At 38.5% G+C, this 21,296-nt stretch overlaps 1 long non-coding RNA gene across 1 annotated transcript in view; it reads right to left on the bottom strand.

Annotated features, from left to right (window-relative positions):
- LOC144457550 (uncharacterized) overlaps positions 1 to 21,296 on the bottom strand; it is a 382,871-nt gene that overhangs the window by 156,571 nt on the left and 205,004 nt on the right. The window lies entirely within an intron of this gene.

Consider the following 21,296-nt stretch of genomic DNA (forward strand, 5'->3'; position numbering starts at 1 on the left):
TTACAACAGAAGCAGCTTAATTCTTTTTTTTTTTTTGCCTGACTTCATTTCAACGAGGAAGGAAAGGATCTAATAAACCTCTGGGTAGGGAAAGTACCAATGAATTCAGTGACTTGAAGCCACAGGTACATGGTCCTGCTACTGCTTTTCTGTCTATTCTTTCCTGTCTTGGATGAAGGAGTGTTGGAGATCGAACAGAAAATTCTGCAGCTTAGTGAACTTGGGAAGGTCAGAAGGTCCAGGGAAGTGAATTCATTCCAGAGTCTGCTACTAGCACAGCCCCCAAAAGAGATTTAAAGGATCCAGTGTAAGGAGCTAATAAAAAGTCATAGAATGACTATACTTACTCTGAAGTAGAGCACTAGGGTCTTCCATTCAGTGTCATCAGGCATTTCCAGAAGCGCTCTCATCAAATGCACATACCCCCAGGACTGAGCCCTCATTGGCCAGTCCCCCATCAAATGATGATGATGACAAATATTTATTATTTTAATAATAGCAATTTATTATAATAATAATTATTAGTAATAATTATAAAGTAGCTACTAGGTAGTGCAGTGGATAGAGTGCTGGGCCTGGAGTGAGGAAGAATCATCTTCCTGAGTTCAAATCCAGCCTCAGATATTTACCAGCTGTATGACAGCAAATCACCTAACTTTGTTTGCCTCTGTTTCCTCAACTGTAAAATGAGCTGGAGAAGTGAATGGCAAACCACTCCAATATCTTTGCCAAGAAAACTACAAATGGGGTAATGAAGAGTCAAACATGACTGAAATGACTGAACATAATGGTAGCTGATAACATTCAGGAGTCACTTAATATATGTTATCTCATTAGAAACAAGCCTGCAAGGTAGATATAATAGATGTTATTATCCCATTTCATGGAAGAGAAAACTGAGTCTCAGAAAGGTCAATCAGGTGACTTGTCAAAAGTTATACTACTTGGGGGCAGCTAGGTGGCACAGTGAATACAGTACTGGCCCTGGATTCAGGAGGACCTGGGTTCAAATCCGGCCTCAGACATATAACACTTATTAGCTGTGTGATCTTGAGCAAGTCACTTAACCCCACTGCCTAGTCAAAAAAAAAAGTTATACTACTCGTAAGTATTGGGAATAGGATTTAGGATTTTAACCCAGGATTTTTTACACTGGGCCATACTAAGCCTGCCTAAGCCTGACATATACAAATAAGAGAGAGAGAGAGAGAGAGAAGAGAGAGAGAGAGAGAGAGAAGGAAGGAAGGAAGGAAGGAAGGAAGGAAGGAAGGAAGGAAGGAGAAGAAAGAAAGGAAGAAGAAAGAAAGAAAGAAAGAAGAAAGAAGAAAGAAAGAAAGGAAGGAAGGAAGGAAGGAAGGAAGGAAGGAAGGAAGGAAGGAAGGAAGGAAGGAAGGAAGGAAGAAAGAAAGAAAGAAAGAAAGAAAGAAAGAAAGAAAGAAAGAAAGAAAGAAAGAAAGAAAGAAAGAAAGAAAGAAAGAAAGAAAGAAAGAAAGAAAGAAAGAAAGAAAGAAATCTCCAAGTTGGAAATAATCCTGGACTGGAAGTAAAAATAAATAAGTTTTAATCCCTGCTATGCCATTAACTCTCTATGTGACTTATAAGAATATCACACAACCTCTTTGAGACTCAATTTCATCCTTAGTAATAAGAAGTTGGACTAGATTATCTCTAAAATTCCATTCAGGTTTATGATTCCCTGCATCCCTGATGCTAAAGCAAAGCTGCAGGTAAGTAACTATATTCTCAGAGGTCTCTTTACTGATGAAGGTAACTATTTGGTTAAACAATTGGGGGTTTAAATCTCAAGGTCATAAAATCATCAATCTAAAGCTAGAGGCGATATTAGAGGTCATCTAGAACAACTCCCTACTTTCTACTGAAGAAGATCCTGAGGTCCAAGATGAGCAAGTAATTTGCCTAAGGTCACACAGTAAGTGTCAGTGGTAGAATTTTAAATTATGCAAACTAATGTTAGTTTACAAGCTTTTACAATTCCACACCAGGTGACACGCTTCATTCTTCATTATCAATACTATGCTCCTATGAAAGGAGTTCTAGACAGATAGAACCCACAATGTACTCTTAATCACCCCATTTCTTCCTTGGATCCCCAACCTTTGCTTCCATTTCATATGCTGACTGACATCTGTTAGTTGCCAAATGCCATCCCCTTTATTTTCTCACTCTTGGACATGACTCAATGTTTACACTCTATGTGCTTCTACTGCAGCTCCTCAGATTTCCCTAACAGTGTCAGCAAGAGATAAAAGACATTCCTTACTGTTGAGGAATGAATATTTTCAAAAGCAATTGGCTCCTCCAGTGTCCTGATCTTCTGAGGAAGAAATGCAGGGGAGTATTGATATTCTCAAAGCTCTCCTTTACAAAAAAAAAAAAAGTCACATTGACATGTAGAAAATTACCTACTTTTTTCCCATGGCCATATGGTATGCAATATTGTTTTTAAATTCTACTCTGATGCCTTATTGCGGCATAGAGACTATTCTGGGTTCTGAAAAATTATGTCAATGGAGCATAAGCTTTGGCAGTTCTATGATGTTGAAAAGACTTAGAGTACAGGTTTGGTATCAGGCTATGTCTGTTTTCCAAGGACTAGCCTCTTAAAAGTACAGAGAGGTTTTATCTTTAGTAGACTAGCCACTTAGTGATGAATTCTCTGGAAATGTGGAGAAAATAAGAAGAAATTAATTTATATGTCATTAAAGATAAATTAGGTCGATATGCTGATTTCAATTCCTGTGATCAAGGAGTCAACTCATTTCTCACCTTTGTATCAAAGGGGACTTTACCAACATACAATCTCCTGCATCTCCTTCTGCCTTCCTTATGTATTTGATCAATCATCTAGATTAGGTATGCTTAATGCGGCATCCACAGACTTGGGTGTCCATGGAGCTAATCAAAAAGTCAGAGAATAACTATATTTGCTCTGAAATGGAGCACCAGGATCCATTTCATCGTGTCTGATACCATAGATATGGGGGGGGGATGAACTTGGATGCAAGAAATGTTTCATCTTTTTTTTTAACTAACCTGAAATTAATATTTCCTTCATTTATTTAAAACCATTATTCTGAGAAGGGCTCCATAAACTTCACCAGACCAAAGGGGTCCATTATATATGTATACATAAAGTTAAGAACTCTGAAGATGAATGGGTCCAAAAATACCAGAAAACTATTTGGATTATGCTTCTTCAAAGCCAGAAACCCAGATTATCAATGGACACTTTATAGGTTGCAGAATAACCATTCATAGGCAGCAATGGTGACAGTTTTTCCTCTTCTGAAATAGCATCCATTAGATATAAGCATGCAAGAAGGCCAGAGGAAACAGATTGTGGTTAGCATAGTTTAACTGAGTAAATGGAACATATCTACAATGCCATTTTGTCATTGGACATTAAGTAAGACATAGATTGAATGTGATTGTGGGAAAAGATATTTGAAAGGTAGCTAAATATTTGTAGATTTAGAACCAGAAGGTCCTGAAGATGTCACCTTGTCCAAACCCCTTATTTTACAGATGTAGAAACCAAAGCCTAGAAAAGAAAAATGACTCTCTGAAGGTGACAGAGAACCACAACTTGAACTCAAGTCTTCTGTCTTCAGTTCTAGTTTTTCCATGCGACTTGATGATAGATCCAAATCTCCCTACAATAATGAAGGCTGGACACAACCACTACTCTGTAGGCCTTCACATTAGTCCTAGAGCTTGACATCAAGTCAATTTCATACTCTCTTATTTGGCTTCCAAAAATATGTTCTTGCCCTTTGAATTTTTCTTCAGAACTTCCTTTCTTGAGTCATTAAACTTATATGGTTAGAGCCCAGTGTTAATAAAATGTCACAGATTTCATCATTACCTGGAATCACTAACTTTACACTGAGAAAATCCAACCTGTAGCCACAGACTACAATTCTGAAACCAAACGGATAACACTTTCACATGTAAAAGGAACGCATATGGTTATAGCTATTACCAACCAGAAGTACAGTCAGTCCCCAAATGATAAATAGGTTGTATGCCCAAAATCCTTCTTTCAAACAGTCATTTGAAACTCAGGATACATTTTCTCATAGAGAAAATTCTGTCAGTGTTCATTAGCTATCCAGACCAGTCCACAAAAGCCTATATAACCCAAAATGTAGCCAAAGTATGGTAGTGGTGCTTTTTTCATCTGTACATCTCATCTGCCATTCATGACACTGTTTCTGGGAGGAAAAGCATCACGTGTTCCAAGCCAGGAAGCCAAGAGCATATGCCCCTTGCCCAGTAGTGGAGACTCCTGGTTCCTGTAAGCAGCACAGGGAGAGGCTCCCAAGTTAGGGGACAGTGGCTCCATCTGATTTAGGAGGAGGGTGAATTGTTGTTTGTCCTTCATTTTCTGGAACCAATGACATCACAGAGTGATGTCTTGACCCGTGAGTGAATTAGATTTAAGTGAGGCAGAGTTACACAAAGCCATCAGCCTCGCTCTCCCTTCCAGAGTCATCAAAGGCCAGTGAAAAGACAAAAGTAAGGACAACTGGTAATGGTCCAGGATGCAGTGAATGACCTTGGCATTTTTAATGTCTGACCAAGCTCTAAGTGCTCCACTGCACCTGCTTCAGTTCTGTTAGAACAAATTGCCCTCATTCTACCTGGAGAAATCTTCACATGCTTGGGGTAGACATCCTCCCAGCTCACCCACTGGTTTGGGGGAGGGTGAATAGATACTCCTGATAGCAGTAATTTATTAACATTTTACATTTGCATAAAGGAAGACAATGCTTTTAGGTAAATAAGTCTTCAAGTGCATGGAGAAGAAGAAAAAAATTAGCAAAGGAAAACTATGAGTAGATGGGTGAAGGACATTTGATGCCACAATTTATGTCCTTCAACTTATCTGTATCTGCAGATGTATCCTATTTGTGAGAGTCCAAACTAACATTTTTTTGACATTTGTTCATTGGTATGTTTATTTTGGTTGAATGTAACTTGTTTTAATCATTACTTTATAGGTTTCGACTTCAATGAATGAATGAATAAGTGAATGAATGAAAAGACATTTATTACATGTTTACTCTGGGCCAGGCAGAGTGCTAAGTGCTGAAGACAGAAATATACAAAGCAAGAAGTGGCAGGGAGACTTGGCATGAAGATGTCCAGAGACCAACATCATAAGTCTGGGTCATATAGCCCTAGAAAGATGGATTATTTCCTCATAGTTACTATGCCTAAAGTTTGAGCGGTAGCCACAAGGGAGGAGATATATCTGAACAGTTAGACAAGTGAGTCTGGCTTACTCTGGCCATGGATAATTGATAAGATAGGGATAACAACTAGATTTATAATTTCATTGGTTCATGGACCTTTCTGTGAGGAATTTCCTCTACCTATGTGGACTGGAACCTACTCCACAACTTATAGTCTTAAAAATTGGCTAGACCACTGAAAGATCAAATAATTGACATAAAGTCACATGGTCAATATGCATCACAGATGGGATTTGAACTCAGGTCTTAGTGACTCTTGGGCCAGCCCTCCATGTAGAACTAAAATAACACAAATTAGCACATGAACAATTTACTTGTACATTGTCTACAAAAACACAACTAACCAATATCCCTTCATCTATTTTAATTGAAGCACTAATTATAAGTGATTTTGCAACTTAGAGCAAAGTTTAAAGAAATAAGAGGTTAGTAGCCCTTTTCATAATTCCCCTTCCCAAATGATCTTTGAAGCTCAAGGCGCTATAAAAGTAACTGTTCATAAATACTGAAGATTACTTATTAACTAGCTTAGCCACTACCACGACCCATCAAATATCTCAAAGGGACTTTGCCTTTTTTCCTCCTCTAAACATTGAACAGAATAGAATAGCTTTCTAATTGAGTTGTATATATGTTTCTTCACAGATGCTGGCTGTGTGTCTGGGCCTTTTGCATTCAATTAATAGCATAGTGTTTTGTTTTGTTTTGTTTTGTTTTGTTTTGTTTTGTTTTCTGAAGGACTTGTTCCCATTATTTATAGCAACTTAATGTTTCATGACATTCTTCTCTTTGGATTCCTTATATATTTTATTTTTCTCTTTACATTTGTTCACGTATGTCCTAGGCGAAATATGTTAATCGTGCTTTTTGTATTCCTTTGAAATCCTAAATAGTGCTGCTCAGATACCCACCAATTCTTCTGTTTATCTTTAGTGTCCCTTCAGGGACCAATATCTAAGGCCTCCTACATGCGTATGGCTTTGAGAACCTCACTCTAGAGATGTACACAGAACATACTGTATGCAAGTTTGATGAATGACTAAATATTAAACCTAAATTATATTTTAATAGTGACAGTAACTAATATTATGTCAATTCATTGTTTCAAAGACAAAAATTATGCATTGATAGTGGGATAGTAGAATATTTAAAAAAAAAACTTCTCTTTTGGTTCAACTGAAAACATTAAGAAATAATAATTTCTCCAGCTTAAAACCCTTTCCAGACTATTCCCTTTAGGAAAATGGGTAGAACCAAAGCCAAGGCCTTTTTAGGGAAATGGAATAATGGTGAAAACCAAACTTAACTCTAGATAAGATTATTGTCTCCTCATTCACCTGACGTGATTGATACTCTGACTGCTTTGACCCACCTTGTTGTTCTTGTGTGTTTTAGTCATGTCCAACTCTTCATGATCCCATTTGGGTTTTCTTAGCAAGGGTACTGAAATGGTTTGCCATTTGCTTCTCAGCCCATTTTACAGGTGAGAAACTGAGGCAAACAGGGTTAAATGGCTTGCCCAGGATCACATAACTAGTAAGTGTCTGAGGCTGGATTTGAACTCACGAAGATGAGTCTCTCTGATTACAAGGTCAGTGCTCTAGCCACTGTGCCACCTAGCTGCCCTTGATCTACCTCAGCAAGAGGTAGTTCTGTCCAGTCTTCATTAGGGAAGTGAGATTTAGATCTGTCATCAAGATGAACAAGCTACATCTGCAATCAGAAAACCTGGGTTTAAATTATGGCTTTTCCACTTTTTGTGGAAGATAACCATATGTCAGTGGATAACTTTAAATATTACCAAGGATAACTGAGCAGACAAGTTCCTAACAGAATTTAGCATCACTTCTAAGCCATGATTAGTGTCAAGGTCTATTGCTGGGACTAAAGGGATTTTACAGAAGAATTAGATAAGTCAGTTAATGCTGACAGTCATAGGCTTCTAGCACACAAGAATTTAGGGGGGTGTTTTTAAGGGAAGGAATAAAAAGGAAGACCACGTGGCTTAAGTGGAGACACCCACTAGGGCAGCAGGCAGAAATAAGACAAATACGGTCATACAGCCCTTATACCATACTATAGCATATGGTTTTATATACTACATACTATTTTATTTTATACTATTTATTTTATGCTATACTTTATATACTATAAAACATTCCTTATACTGGGACTGGGACTGATCTTTCCAAAGTATGCATTGAAAACAGAAAGAAATGGATATAATTATGTGTTCACCAGTGCACCACAGGCATATGTCAAAACAAGTTGTGTCAAGACAATCACTTGCCAAGTTTTGCTCTTTCTACCTTCATAAGATTTTTCATATATAACCTCTTCCAGTCTATCTTCCACTCAGCTATCAAATTAATCTTCCTAAACTATGTCACACACACCCCCCCCATTCAATAAACTCCAGTGGTTTCCTGTTACCTACAGCTGTTGTTGTTGTTATTGTTGTTTGTCCTTCCTTCTCAAAAAGGACCAAGGACATCAGGAAGGTGATGTCATGACTTGCAAGTGAATTGAATTTAAGTGAGGCAAGGCTGCGCAAAGTTACCAACCTCACTCTCCTCCACAGCCATTTGAGTCTAGTAGTATCAAATATAAAATCTTCGGTTTAGATTTTAAAGCTTTTCAGAACCCGGTTCCTTCCTACCCTTTCTGTCTTTTTATACCTTACACCCCTCCATGTACTCCATGACCAACTGACACTGACCTCCTTGCTGTTCGTCCCACAGGGCACTCCATCTCTGGACTCTGGGTCTGGTTATATTACTGTCAATGGTGTAGCTACAATTTCAAGGCAGGTAAACGGTTGTTTGTATGTTGTCTCCCCCATTAGACTGTAAGCTCCTTAACAGTGGGGACTATTTTTGTTTGTTTATTTGTTTATTTCCCCTTTCTTTGTATCAGGAACATTTAGCACAGTGCCTGGAATGTAGTAAGCACTCAATAAATACTTATTCACTTGACTTGTACCAAAGAAAGAAAGAATACTGATTCTAGAGTCTGAGGAACTAGATTCAAATGCTGTTTCTGATGGTGACTACTAGTATGACCATAGACAAGCCACTTAATCTCCCTAGGCCTCAGTTTCCTTATCTATAAAATGAAGGAATTGGACTAGATGACCTTTGATGTCTCATCCATCTCCAGATATGTGATCCTTTGATAGTTTCTTGGATAGAGAAGAACCAGGCTAGGGAAAAACAACAACAGCAACAAGAAAAAAACCCCAGAGGTTTTGTTTTTGTTTTTCCCAAACGACAAAATGGGGCATCAGAGTAGGACTTCAGAGGATCTTTCTTTGATGATTTATATGGCTCAGATGTGACCCTAAAGGTCAGATCAGCAGAGTTTGAGTTACAACAGGTTTACCAAGTTGGAAAAGCTTCAAGTTAAGGTCCAATGATAGATAATGTGTTTGTTTGTCCAAGGGCCAGCCTAGCAAAGTTCAGAGAGTTTCATTTCCAGAAGGCTGGCTAATGTTTTTTTTTGACCAATGCTTCTTATGAAGAACTTCTACTGGGAAGTAAGCAACAGCTGACAAAATGATTTTCCTGAATCGGGTCTGACATATCTCACACACACACACACACACACACACACACACACACACACACACCATTTGGTAAACTCCAATGGTTCCCTCTAACCTCTAGGAACAAATACAAAATCCCCTGCTTGGTGTTCCAAGTTCTTTATAACCTAAGTCTCCCACCCACCCCAAGATTTTTCCAGTCTTCTTACACCTTAGGCCTCAACACACATGCTTTGGTTCAGTGACACTGGAACAAGACATTCCATATTTCAACTCTGGGCATTTTCTTTGGCTGTCCCCCATGTCTGGAATGCTCTCCCTCATCTCATCTCTACATACTGGCTTCCTTTAAGTCACAACTGAAATCTCTTCTTCTACAGGAAAACAGCTGAATGGATAATGGCTAGAGTATGTAAACTATATGAGGATCTATCAAAGCAGACTGAGAAGTAGGGGTCTGATAGGTTGGAGGAGAACCAGGAGACAGTGGAGCTCCAAAACCCTAGAGAGAAGAGATTATAAAAGAAAATAGAGCAATCAACAGTGTCAAAGGCTGCAGAGAGGCTAAGAAGAATGAGAATTGAGAAAAGGCAGTTGGACTTGGCAATTAAGAGATCACTAGTAATTTTGGAAAGAGCAGCTTCGGTGGAATTATGAGGTTGGAATTTGGATTGTACGGGTTAAGAAATGAATGAGAGGAGAGGGGAAAAATGGCAGTGCTTATTGTGGACAGCCTTTTCAAGAAATATGATCACAAAAAGTAGAAAAATTTGGCATGATAATTAGGAGATGTAGAAGAATCAAGGATTTTTTTGAGGTTGGGGGAGACATGTGTATCTTTGTAGATAGTAAGGCAGGATGCAGTAGATCGGGAGAGACTGAAGATAAGTGACAGAGTAAGGATGATAGATGGAGAAATTTGTTGGAGAAAATGAGATGGAACAGGGCCACTTGTGTAGATAGAATGGTTAACCTTGGTAAAGATAATGCCACCTCTTCATGTGAGATAAGGTAAAGGAAAAGAGAGGTGAGAGAGAAGGTGGCAGAAAACATCCGAGTGACACGATATGACAAAGAGGGAGAAAGAGGGAGCTTATGGTAAATGGTCTCAATTTTTTCTATAAAATATGAGGCAGGGCTGAAAAGGTTGGGGAAGGAGGAGCCATGAGAGATATGAGGAAGGATGAAAAGGTGTAGAAGAACTGGTTTTGAGAATTGGATAATGGGACCAATGGAGGTATATAAGGATTGCTTAGCAGTAATGAAAACCAAGTTGAGGTTGGGTGACATAAGTTTGTAATGGATTGGTTATATGATTTTCTCCTCCTACACTCAGCTATGTCATGGGGTAGGGAGGAGAGCCAGGTTTCATTGATCACGAGAAGATGGAAGGAATGGGAGAGGAAAAGATTTAGGTTGAAGGGAAGTTTTTTTTTGCCTATCATATAGGCATCCAGAGCACACAGTGGAAGGGGTGAGTGGCATTTCGTTGTGGCTTAAGGGGGATGGAAATAAGGAATTGGAAGCAGGAGATGGAAAGTGAGATTGGATGATAATCTACAGGGTTTCAGAATCACAGGGATGTGTAAGGTACATCCAAGGGTAAGAATGTTCATCATTGAGCAGAAGGCACAACTCCTCACAGAAGTGGCTAGAGATCAGGCAGAAGACAAGTGCAGCATGAGATGGAAGGCAGATGGTCATATAGGAAACCCCCTTTCACTATTCCTCTTCCCTCTGAAAGCTAGAGATTAGGCCAGAGATGGCACAGCAGAAGATGCAAGTCCTAATCTCCATGTACTTTCCTCTTCCTTTTCCCTCAAGGGGCAGCTGTAATAGGAGACAGAAGGATTGAGATCAAAGAATAGGTTTCTCCTCTTCTGTGCCACAGGCTTTCCACATCTCCAGAAAGGTCAGAAGAACGTTTGACTCCTCTTCTCACTTAAGATACACAGGTGTCACAGGTGGACACCCAGGGGGAAGTCATTAAGGCAGGTGGAAATCTGCCTGGTCTCTCACCACTTTGCCTCTGGGCACAAGAAGAAATGGAAGGCCCAGAGTAAGAGCATGGCCTGGTTCCTCTTCTCTGAGGATAGAGATTAGGCCATGCAGCAATCAATGGAAATCTCTGCAGAGAAAGTCCCATCTAAAGCGTTCCTTCAGGGAACACTCACAGCTGCACCACGTTGACAAAGTCTGGACAGTTAAAAGCACATCCAGGAGAGGAATAAAGACTTCCTTTAGGGGGCAGCCATTTGAGACAATTGTGCTGACCTCAACTTTTCAGGGACCTCTGCAATTGATGCTGATAATTAGATAGTGGGAGAATAGGTTACTTCAAAATTGTCAAAAATGCCTGAGGCTTATATACAAGTGACAAGCTACAATCTAACCTCACTTTTAAAGGAAATAAATGAGAAGATTAACCTCAAATCTGCCTCTGCTCCCCTATAGCCCTGACTCCAAGACCCTGTCAAAAATTACCTGATCTTAGATGTGATTTTATTGGGATCATAGAAATAAGTGTTAGAAGCAGGAGTACACTGGATCTAGCTTGTACTGGCCCATGACAGCCAATTATTAAATTTTCAATGTGAGCATTCTCACCTTGGATATAAGCAAATGTTACAGATGAGGACCTGGTTTATGCTTTTATTAATCATTAATGTTTAATTATTTTATAATTATATGTAATTTGTAATTAATATAATAAAGTATAATTGAATAATAACATAATAAAATAAATATATATTGCATACAATAAATAATAAAATTATAAGAGATTATTTATATTTGTGAAAATGGAAAAAAACTGTTAAGAATAAAAATTAAACTTAAAAGTATGTGCTACATGAGGCAGCTAAGTGGCACAACGGATAAAGCTCTGGCCTTGGAGTCAGGAAGACCTGCGTTCAAATCCAGCCTCAGACACTTGACACTTCGTGCTGTGTGACCCTGGGCAGATCATTTAACCTGATTGCCTCACCAAAAAGAAAAAAAAAGTGTGTGCTGCCCTGACTTCAGAGCCAGTGGGATTTTTGTCATATCACAACGACATTCAACTATTTAATTTCAAAATTCTTATTTGTACATACGCCATGTTCAGTTTGTACATAATGACGAGTTTCCACAGAATTGATATAAGGTATTTGGATACTTCACACAAGGATTAAAAATGTACTCCTTGTGGCATTGTTCTTTTTACTATAAATCATGCCTTTTGGCATGACAAAATAAAGCCCTAGATTATCCAGAGAGAGGAATTCTTTGGTATTATCCCAATGCCTAGCACAGTGCCTGGCACATAGCAGGCATTTAATAAACGTTTATTGAATTGAATTGTATTAAAGATATGTGCATTTCAATAATCAACTACCAGTCCAGAAGAGTCAAGATGAAATAGGCCACCCATTTCCTGCCAAAGAGGGGCGATGGACTCAAAATGCAGAATGAAATGTACATTTTTGGACATGGTCAATATGGAATTTATTTTGTAGGATTATTCATAAATATGAGCATTTTATATTGATTTTGTTGTTTTTTAATGCTTGATTTAGGGTGGTAGCAGTGGAAGGAATACAATGAATGTTTGTCAAAATAAATACATAATTTATCTCCAAAAATAAAATGTACTTTTATAAAAAGTAATGTTAAAAAATATACCATATTGTGCCCTCCCCTATGATGTTAGCCTTCGATAGTTATCTACTTTATGTATTTAGCTATTTTTAGTGCCCACTCTGGATTTCCACCAAAATAGAGAGGGGTGGGAGGCTTAGAAGTAACTGCTAGTTAGACTCAAGGAGTATTTTTCCATAAGCCAAACAATGCCAAATCACCATCATGAAGCTTTTAGAATAGCTTTTCAATCATTTGCTAGCAAAGCTTCCCCCAACAGACAGGTGGAGGACAAACAGTCAGATATTCATTTTCCAGATGGAAATCAAGCACTCACTCCAAAGTTATACTGGGAATACAGCCAAGAACCAGGATCAGAAATCAGTCCTTCAGTGTTGTTGTGCTCTAGCAGGTCCTTAGACTATATTGCTTTGCAATGACCTTAGCAATGCCCTTTCCAAAGTGCCACTGCCCCGCAAAGGGGCCCTGCCATTTCTGAGATCATGGTCCAATTTTCCCTCCTCTCTTTTGGTGGACATCCCCAGGGCTACAATCAGGTCACTAATTTTGCCCTGTTGTATCATCATTCATCCTGTACTAGGTGATGAAGGAGAGCATGGCACTGAAGCCAGACAAGTGTAAACATCCACCAGGAGGGACTGAGTAATGGAAAGCAGGAACTACTCCAATGGCTACTTTCCATTGAAGTAGTAACATGACCTCTTTTTATGAGATCAGCAACTCTCATTGGCAACTTTGGGCAAATAGAAAGGGAGGAAATGTGGAATGATAATCTATTATTCTTCCACCACAGCACTAGATGCATGGTTCCATTTGTTGACTTGTTCATTTAACCCAGAGAGAGTAGACTTTCTGTGAATAGCCTGGCTTACCTTGCCTCTGCAGCACTACAATTGGAACTATTGTTAAGAAACCAGGCAGCAAAGACAGAGGAAGTCACTAAGGGTTTAATTCCACATTAGAAGAAAACATAGGTACCTGGTTACCTAACCCAGGTTTTGAAATGACTCGTGATGACTTGTTTCTGGTGATAACACAAAGCCTGAAGAGAAACACTAAACCTAGAAAAGGGGCAAACACGGACATTGGTGTCACCCTCCTTGCAATTTAGCATCATTGTATTATCCTTTGCATTGTCTGTTGTTACACACAAACCAGAACCAAAGGAACTGAGGTAAAGCCCTTGACCGGACTGTTTCCTCCAGCTCTTTAGGAATGTTTACTGAGGTGTGGTGTTTTTCAAAACCTTTAATAAGAAGTACGCCATGTTCTCCAGTCCCTCGGCTTTGCTAAATGTGTGGGAAGGACACACTGTTTCGGTTCCTTTGCCAGGATTCCAAAATATTCTTTGCTGTTGTGAACTCCATGCCATCCTCTGGAAATGAAGAGCAAATAGTCCTGCCATGACCAGAGCTTGGCAGAACAACTCAAGAGCCAGGTTTTCTAAAGAAGAGAAATCTTAGTCTGTGTAAGACACAAAACTTGAAGTGTTCATGAGAGGGGTGGACTAGCTCTCTAAGGCACCTTCAAGCTTTAAAATTTTGTGATTCTTACATTCTGTGAATAGAAGGCTTTAGGAAGAAGACAAAAATTGGCGGTCTTAATAATGCAACTAATGTTTGTATTTCAAAGACCCAAGAAACATATTTAAAAAGCAAAATAATCTTTAGGTGCATCTTCATGTACTTTAGGTTCATCTTGTATTTGTTTTTATTTTGTATTGGGGGGGGTTCTGGCTTTTTTTTTCCCCTTGATATACAGAATGGAAATTCTACTAATGCAGACAGGCCACTTAACCTTTATTTAAAAGCCTAAAGAGTTGTCTGAAGATCACTGAGATGTTAAATGATTTGACTTTCACTGTGGTCACACAGCTATGTTTCTCAGGCAAAGTTTGAACCCAGGCCTCCATGACTCCATTGCCAATTCCCCATCCACTACCCCTTGCTACCATTCCATCAGTTTGTAAGTAATTAAAGAAAATTAACAAGCCCACTCATTTTGTTAGCCAAAAGTCATAGGCTAAAGGAAATAAACATTGAAAACATACACACACACACACACACACACACACACACAACATACCCTACTTATAGAATCTCAAGGGTGGAAAGCACCTTAAATGCATCTATTATAACCTTTACTATATCTCTGACAAGTTGTCACAAAATCTGTATTTGACAACCTGCTGGGAACAACAACAACAACAATAAATGGAGGAGAGGTTGGTAATGTCTCACTTGAGATGGGCAATGCTGCATAGATTATTCCTACCACTGAAAGGAAGATGTAGATGAAGGTAAATTATTGGTAGAAACAGTCTCTCTCTCTCTCTCTCTCTCTCTCTCTCTCTCTCTCTCTCTCTCTCTCTCTCTCTCTCCCCCTCTCTCTCTCTCTCCCTCTCTCTTCTCTCTCTCTCTCTCTCTCTCTCTCTCTCTCTGTCTCTCTCTCTCTTTCTCTCTTTCTCCTCTCTCTCTCTCTGTCTCTCTCTGTCTCTCTGTCTCTCTCTGTCTCTCTCTCTCTGTTTGTCTGTCTCCCACACCCACCCACACACCCTTTGTAGTACATATACTAGTAGTTGCAGGGTATGTGGGGTGTTCAGGGAGGACTAGCACCTCTAGAGGGGTTATTGAGCCCTTTTCAGGGCTGCTTATTCACCTTTGGTGTCCACCTGCCATCCCATTCTCACTTGTGACTCCACAAAGCTGTAACGTGTTCAGGGGCCACAATAAAACTATCTGGACAGACAAGCTAAACCAGGTTGAGGACATCAACAGGCCTCAGACCTTTTGGTGAGTTAATGGGGTGTCTACCAAAGCATGTGAAGACTTCTTCCAGTGGAAAGGAGATGAGAACAATTTGTTCCAACAGTCATGAAGGTGTCTGAAGTAGGTGCTGTGGAGTTTGTAGAGCTTGGTTAGACATAGAAGAAGCCAACATCATCCACTGTATCCTGGGCCATCACCAATGCTCCTGACTTTTGTCCTGCCACTGGACTTTGGTGAACTTAGAATAGAGTGAGGCTGATGATTTTGCGCAACTCATTGAATCCAATACATACATAAGTTAAGACACCATCCTGTGACATCATCGGTCCTCTTCAAAAACAAAGGATGAACAACAGCTAATAGTCGCCCATTTCTGCACTTGGTCACCAGTTTCAGTGGGTAGAGCATTGAATCAACTTACTAGCTGTATAGCCCTCAGCAAGTCATTTAACCTCTAATTGCCATAGTTTCCTCATCTATAAAATGGAGATACTAATAGCAACCTACATCTTAGGGCTGTTATGAAGTTAAAATATTTGTAAAGTGTTTTGCAAACTTTACAGAACTATATAAAGGCTAGTTGTTGTCTTTATAATTATTATGAGAGTTCATAGACTAAATTCCTTTCTGTCTCTTTTTCACTGTAGTTCCCCAGAAGCAATAATCCAAAACAAGGCAATCGACCTTAAAGCCACATTTTTACCTCTGTTGTACATTGAGTCCTCTATTGCTGAAATATTTGTGGCAAGGGTCCTACAAAGGTGCTACTCATAAAGTAAATGGAATTTAGTCTTCACTGTCACAAAGAGCACCTCAGTAAAGAGTTTGGGCCCAGCAAAACAATTGTTTCTGACCCCAACAAAGTGAACCAGAGGCTATTCCAAAAGGGATTTGTCCTTTCCAAAATGATTGGTCATCTACCTGGACTTGAACTTTAACTAGTCCTGATCCATGAAAGAGGGAAAGAAGGAATGAGAGTGAATGTTGTTTCTCCTTTTAAGCCTTCTGAGTGAGAGGTTCTTCTTATGCAATCACAAATAATTTTTGACACAGTCCTCAGTTACAGGGACTATGAAGACAAATAGAAGATTGTTTCACCACCTCAAAATAGAATACGCAGGGGTAAGAATACACAAGTAGAGTACATCAGGGGTTGCTGCATTATCCCATGGGCCAAGTTCTTCAGGGCTGAGCCAGAACACATGCATTTTCCCACAGAGCCAGAGCACACGTGCCCAGCTCCATGGGAGATGCCTCATTCTAGCAGTTGCAGAGGATAGGAGGACTACACTGATCACCCCATATTACACATATCTCAGAATTTTGGGAAAGAATCATCAGCAAACTACAAAGCAGTTAGGAAAAAGGAAAATGCCTTTCCCTTTTTGACTTCTGTGAATTGAAGATTGGAGGTTTATGAGAAATTAGAGCATTCCAAGGATCTGATTGTCCTGAATGCTTCTTCTCTGACCAAATGGCCATATATAGACCAGGCTGAAACGCCACTCTGAATGATATTAGAAATTCTTAGCTATGTGTGCTGGCTGTGCTGAAGCTTTTGGAATCATTTGTCTGTATCCTATTTCTCTATGTCCTTTCAGAGTTTCACACATTTACGTTCATTCATCTTTCCAAAGTATGGCAGCATTGCGCACTGTGTAATTTGGATGTTAATAAGGAGTAGAGCCTGGGTTTTAATGTAAATGTGTTACCTAGGGTGATTAACGTGTATTAACTGCTGCTGCTGCTGCTGCTGCTGCTGCTGCTTTGTCAAAGGGTTGGAGTGAGCAAAGATCTCCAGGTATAATCCAAAGCCCCAAACACCAGGTCTGGAAAGGAAGCCACTTATTGGCGACACCATACTATAGAGAATCAGCCCGGATCCAAGCTGGTGGCTAGGAAATTGCAGAAACTTTTTTGAATGGCAGGAATTATAACTTTCAATTTTCTCTACTAAAATATAAAGAAAAAAATCATAGTTTTAAAACTAGAAAGGACCTCAGAGATCATCTACTGTAACACTTTGTAAGGAAGGAAAATACTTAATCCTTGGCCAACTTGATCAGACCAAAGTGAAGTTGTTACCAAGGGAAAATATTTTGTTGTGTAAAAGGAATTCTGAATTTAAAAAGACAAATAATCATGTGCTTATCAACTTGTCTTCCTTTCAATGCAATTTTGAAATAAACCCATTTCACTATAATATCATTCATTATTTTAAAAAGGCTTAATAAGACTTGATCCTCTAAAAAAAGGTAGAAGGGGGGGCAGCTAGGTGGCACAGTGGATAGAGCGCTGGCCCTGGAGTCATAAGGACCTGAGTTCAAATCTGACCTCAGACATGTAATACTTCCTACCTGTATCGCTCTGGGCAAGTCACTTAATCCCAAGTGTGTCACTTAAAAAAAAAAAGTAGAGTAGTAAGTAGATCATTAGGCAGTGATTTAAGGGATGATTCTCCCATTAAAAAGAAATTGATTCCTTAAATTGGCTCATTAGAAATTAACTATTGGAGTTTAACTTTTTTTGGGGGGGGAAGGTTTAAAATTTGCTGTTTCCACAGAAATTTTCTTTTAAAAGACAAACATTCCTTGGAAAGACAACATAAACCATTAACACTTTTTTGTCTGACTAGACTAAGATTAGGAAACCAATATCTTTCAATCTCTTGAGGGAATAAGATACATAGGACAATTAAGGTTTGATGGGGAGGAAGAGGACAGAATATGTTTAAGGGATGTTAGTCCTGGCTCAGATATGGCAGTAGAAAGGTCTGAATGATAGCTCCACAGTCTAGAATATAAATAACGTGGGACAAGCAAACTTAAAAAAAAAGTGTTGGGTTTTTTATACCATCATCATCATACCTGGTTTAACTCCTTTCATTTCTCCCACTCAAAAAAAATTGAGGCCTTCCTTTCATAACAAAGAAAAGCACTTAAGCCAAACCTAGAGAGAAAAGAACAAAATAGACTAGAATATGCAACATTCCCCACTAGTCCCTCGATTCCCTTTTCAGAAAGCAGAAGTGTTTCAACATAAAGCTTGGTACGTCAACTAATCTTGACTTTGGCTAATTTTTAGCATTGCTTTGAATTACATTATAGTAGTCTTTGAATATATTATTCTCCTGGTTCTGTTTATTTCACCCTCTTTTCATGTTTCTATGAATTCTTATTTTATATTCCTTAAGATGCAATAGTTTATATTCATATGGCATAATTGTTCAATCATCAATAGGCTCTCTGTTTCTAGGATTTTGTTTATTTTCTCTATAATTGCCATTATGAACATATTTTATTAACCACTGACTCCTGTCTTTTTATCTTCTTGCAATTTATACTTGGGAGTGAGATTGCTTAGTCAAAGGATACAACCATTTGTAGTGACTTTTCTTACTTAATTCCAAATTATTACCCAGAGTATTTAGACCAATTCATAAGTTCACCAACAGTGTATTAGTGGGCCTATCTTTTCACAGACCCTTTAATATTGACTATTTCCATCTTTTCTATCTTTACCACTTTGATGAGTATGAAGCCAAACTTTAAAGTTATTTTAATTTGTGTTTCTCTTATTTGTGATATGAAACATTTTCCCCTGCTGTGGTTGTTAATAATTATCATTTATCTATTGGGAAATCCCTTGTTATTATATGTTTGTGTCAATTCCCTTTATAACTTGGATATCAGAAATATTTAATGCAAAAACATTTTTTCCCTTTAACAATTTCTCTTTTTACATTAGTTATAATTTAAATCTCACTAATTCCATAATTTATTCTAGAATTGGCTTTGGCCTTTAAAATTCATTACCTTTTCACACATGGTAGAGAAAGACTTACAAAATCTCCTTCTGTCCCTCTAGCACTTACCAAATTTGGCAAGCCCAAGTTACCTGACACCAATTAAACCGGAAACCTCATGCAATCAACAATATAGAAAGATCTGGAAATGAGTTGAGAACCAAAGATGTGTACTCAAAAGAAAAAAAATAATTAAGAATCACATCAAAAGAAATTACACATTAATTAGGAAGGCAGTATGGTAAAGTGGAAAGGGTGCTGGATGTAGAGTCAGAGGACCTGAGTTCAAATCCTAGCTTTAATATTTATTCCATGTATGACCTTGGGAAAGTCACTTAAAAGTTTTTGGCATCAGTTTCTGAATCTGCAAATTAAGAGGATTGGGTAACTTAATTAGCTCTAAATCCGCCAATCTATTCTATGATCCTAATCACATTCATTGAAGTTCATGAAGAAGATAAAGGCACTATCCTGGAGCTAATCCGGTTTATAGCAAATAAAGTAAAATATTTGTTATCTAAGTTGCATGGGTTAAAATGAATAAATATATTCCACCTGTGTTATTTGTGGACTAGAAAGTTAGAAAGAACATCTCAATGCATACAGACGTAATTTTGGTTAGGGAAGAAAAATACGGAATCTAACCCAGCACAGGCTTATGGGATGAGGGAGTGATAAACCACAGGGAAAAGGCTTAGCAATGGGAGAGAGTTACAAGACTTCAAAACCTTTGACCTATTGTGATTTACTAAACTGATTTTCCCTCTGATTGTTACCTGGGCCCTTTCAAGCCAGGACATTTTAAAGGGAGAAAGGAATTTGAGTCATCAAACCATAAAGTTTTATTCAATTAGCTAGAGGCAAATGCAATTGATTTTTATCATTGCTCTTTTAGGTTAGATAATGGACAACTTCTTTTTTAATTTTGCCAGTATTTTTAGGAACCATTTCTAACATTTTATGTTTCTAACTTTATTTTTGAAATACATTTCATTTCTCAGGGATGCTAACACTTTCTGCTATATAGTTTTGTGACATTTGTGGGGGGAAATTATATTTCCCTCCATAGCTTTATTCTGCTTAAAGTCAGAATAGACAGATCACTCTGTATTTTCATTTTTCCAACTGTGTTGGCACTACTGTTGATGGTCTGGTACTAAAAATGCTTTGCAATGGCTTTTTTCCAAGTGGCAAAATGCCATATTCCACAAAATATGTAAATGAGAGATTTACATATCAGATAAAATTATAATAATGAATTCCATGCTATTAGCAATTTGTACTTGCACATATGAAATCACATCATGATTTTCCAAGTGTTTTCACATGCACATTACCTTCTCAATCCCTTGTAATCTGATTTCTGAGCCTATCATTGTACTGAAACTTCTCTTTCCAGAATTACTTGTCATCTCTTAACTGCTAAAGCTAATACCATTTTCTCAGTCCTCATCCTACTGAAACTATCTGCAGCCTTTACCACTGTTCACTACTGTTATCCCTTGGACTTTCTAACTTCCCTTGGTACCTTTCTAACTGACCCTTTCCAGCATTCTCTGTCATTTTATCACTCTTCTCTTGCCCACTGAAGTTTGTATTGGGACTTCTCCTCTATTCTCTATACTTATTCACTTGGTGATCTCATCAGCTGCCATGGATTCTGTTATCATCACTATGCAAAGACTCTCAGATATATATATATATATCTAGCTCTAATCTCTTTCCTGAGCTCCAGTTCCACATTACCAATAGCCTGCTAGATATCTCCACCTTAATGTCTCAACACATCAGTCAGTCAATCAATTTAAGCATTTCTTAAGCACCTCCTATGAGCCAAGCACTCTTAAGTACTAGAGATACAAAGAAAGACAAAAAGAGTCCCTCCTCTCAAGTAGCTTATAATCTAATGGGGGAAAATGAGACCTTAGCTGAATCTTAAAGGAAGCCAAAGAAGCTAGAAGACAGCGAGAAAGTTCTAGGTATAGGGGACATCCAGGGAAAATACTCAGAACTGGAAGATGAATTGTCACCTATGAGGAAAGGAAAGGAGGCTAGGGTTACTAGATCACAGACTAAGGTATAAGAAGACTAGAAAGGTAGCAAGGAGCCAGGTCATGAAGGGCTTTAACAACCAAACATAATTTGTGTTTTATTATGGAAATAACAGGGAGCCACTGGAATTTATAAAATGGAGTGGGGGAAGGGAAAGGCAGTGATATGGCATGTTAGGAAAATTAGGAAGATCTATTTTGACAGCCAGA

Source organism: Phascolarctos cinereus, unplaced genomic scaffold (assembly GCF_003287225.1).
Source record: "Phascolarctos cinereus isolate Bilbo 61053 unplaced genomic scaffold, phaCin_HiC Scaffold_5;HRSCAF=322, whole genome shotgun sequence".
NCBI lineage: Eukaryota > Metazoa > Chordata > Mammalia > Diprotodontia > Phascolarctidae > Phascolarctos > Phascolarctos cinereus.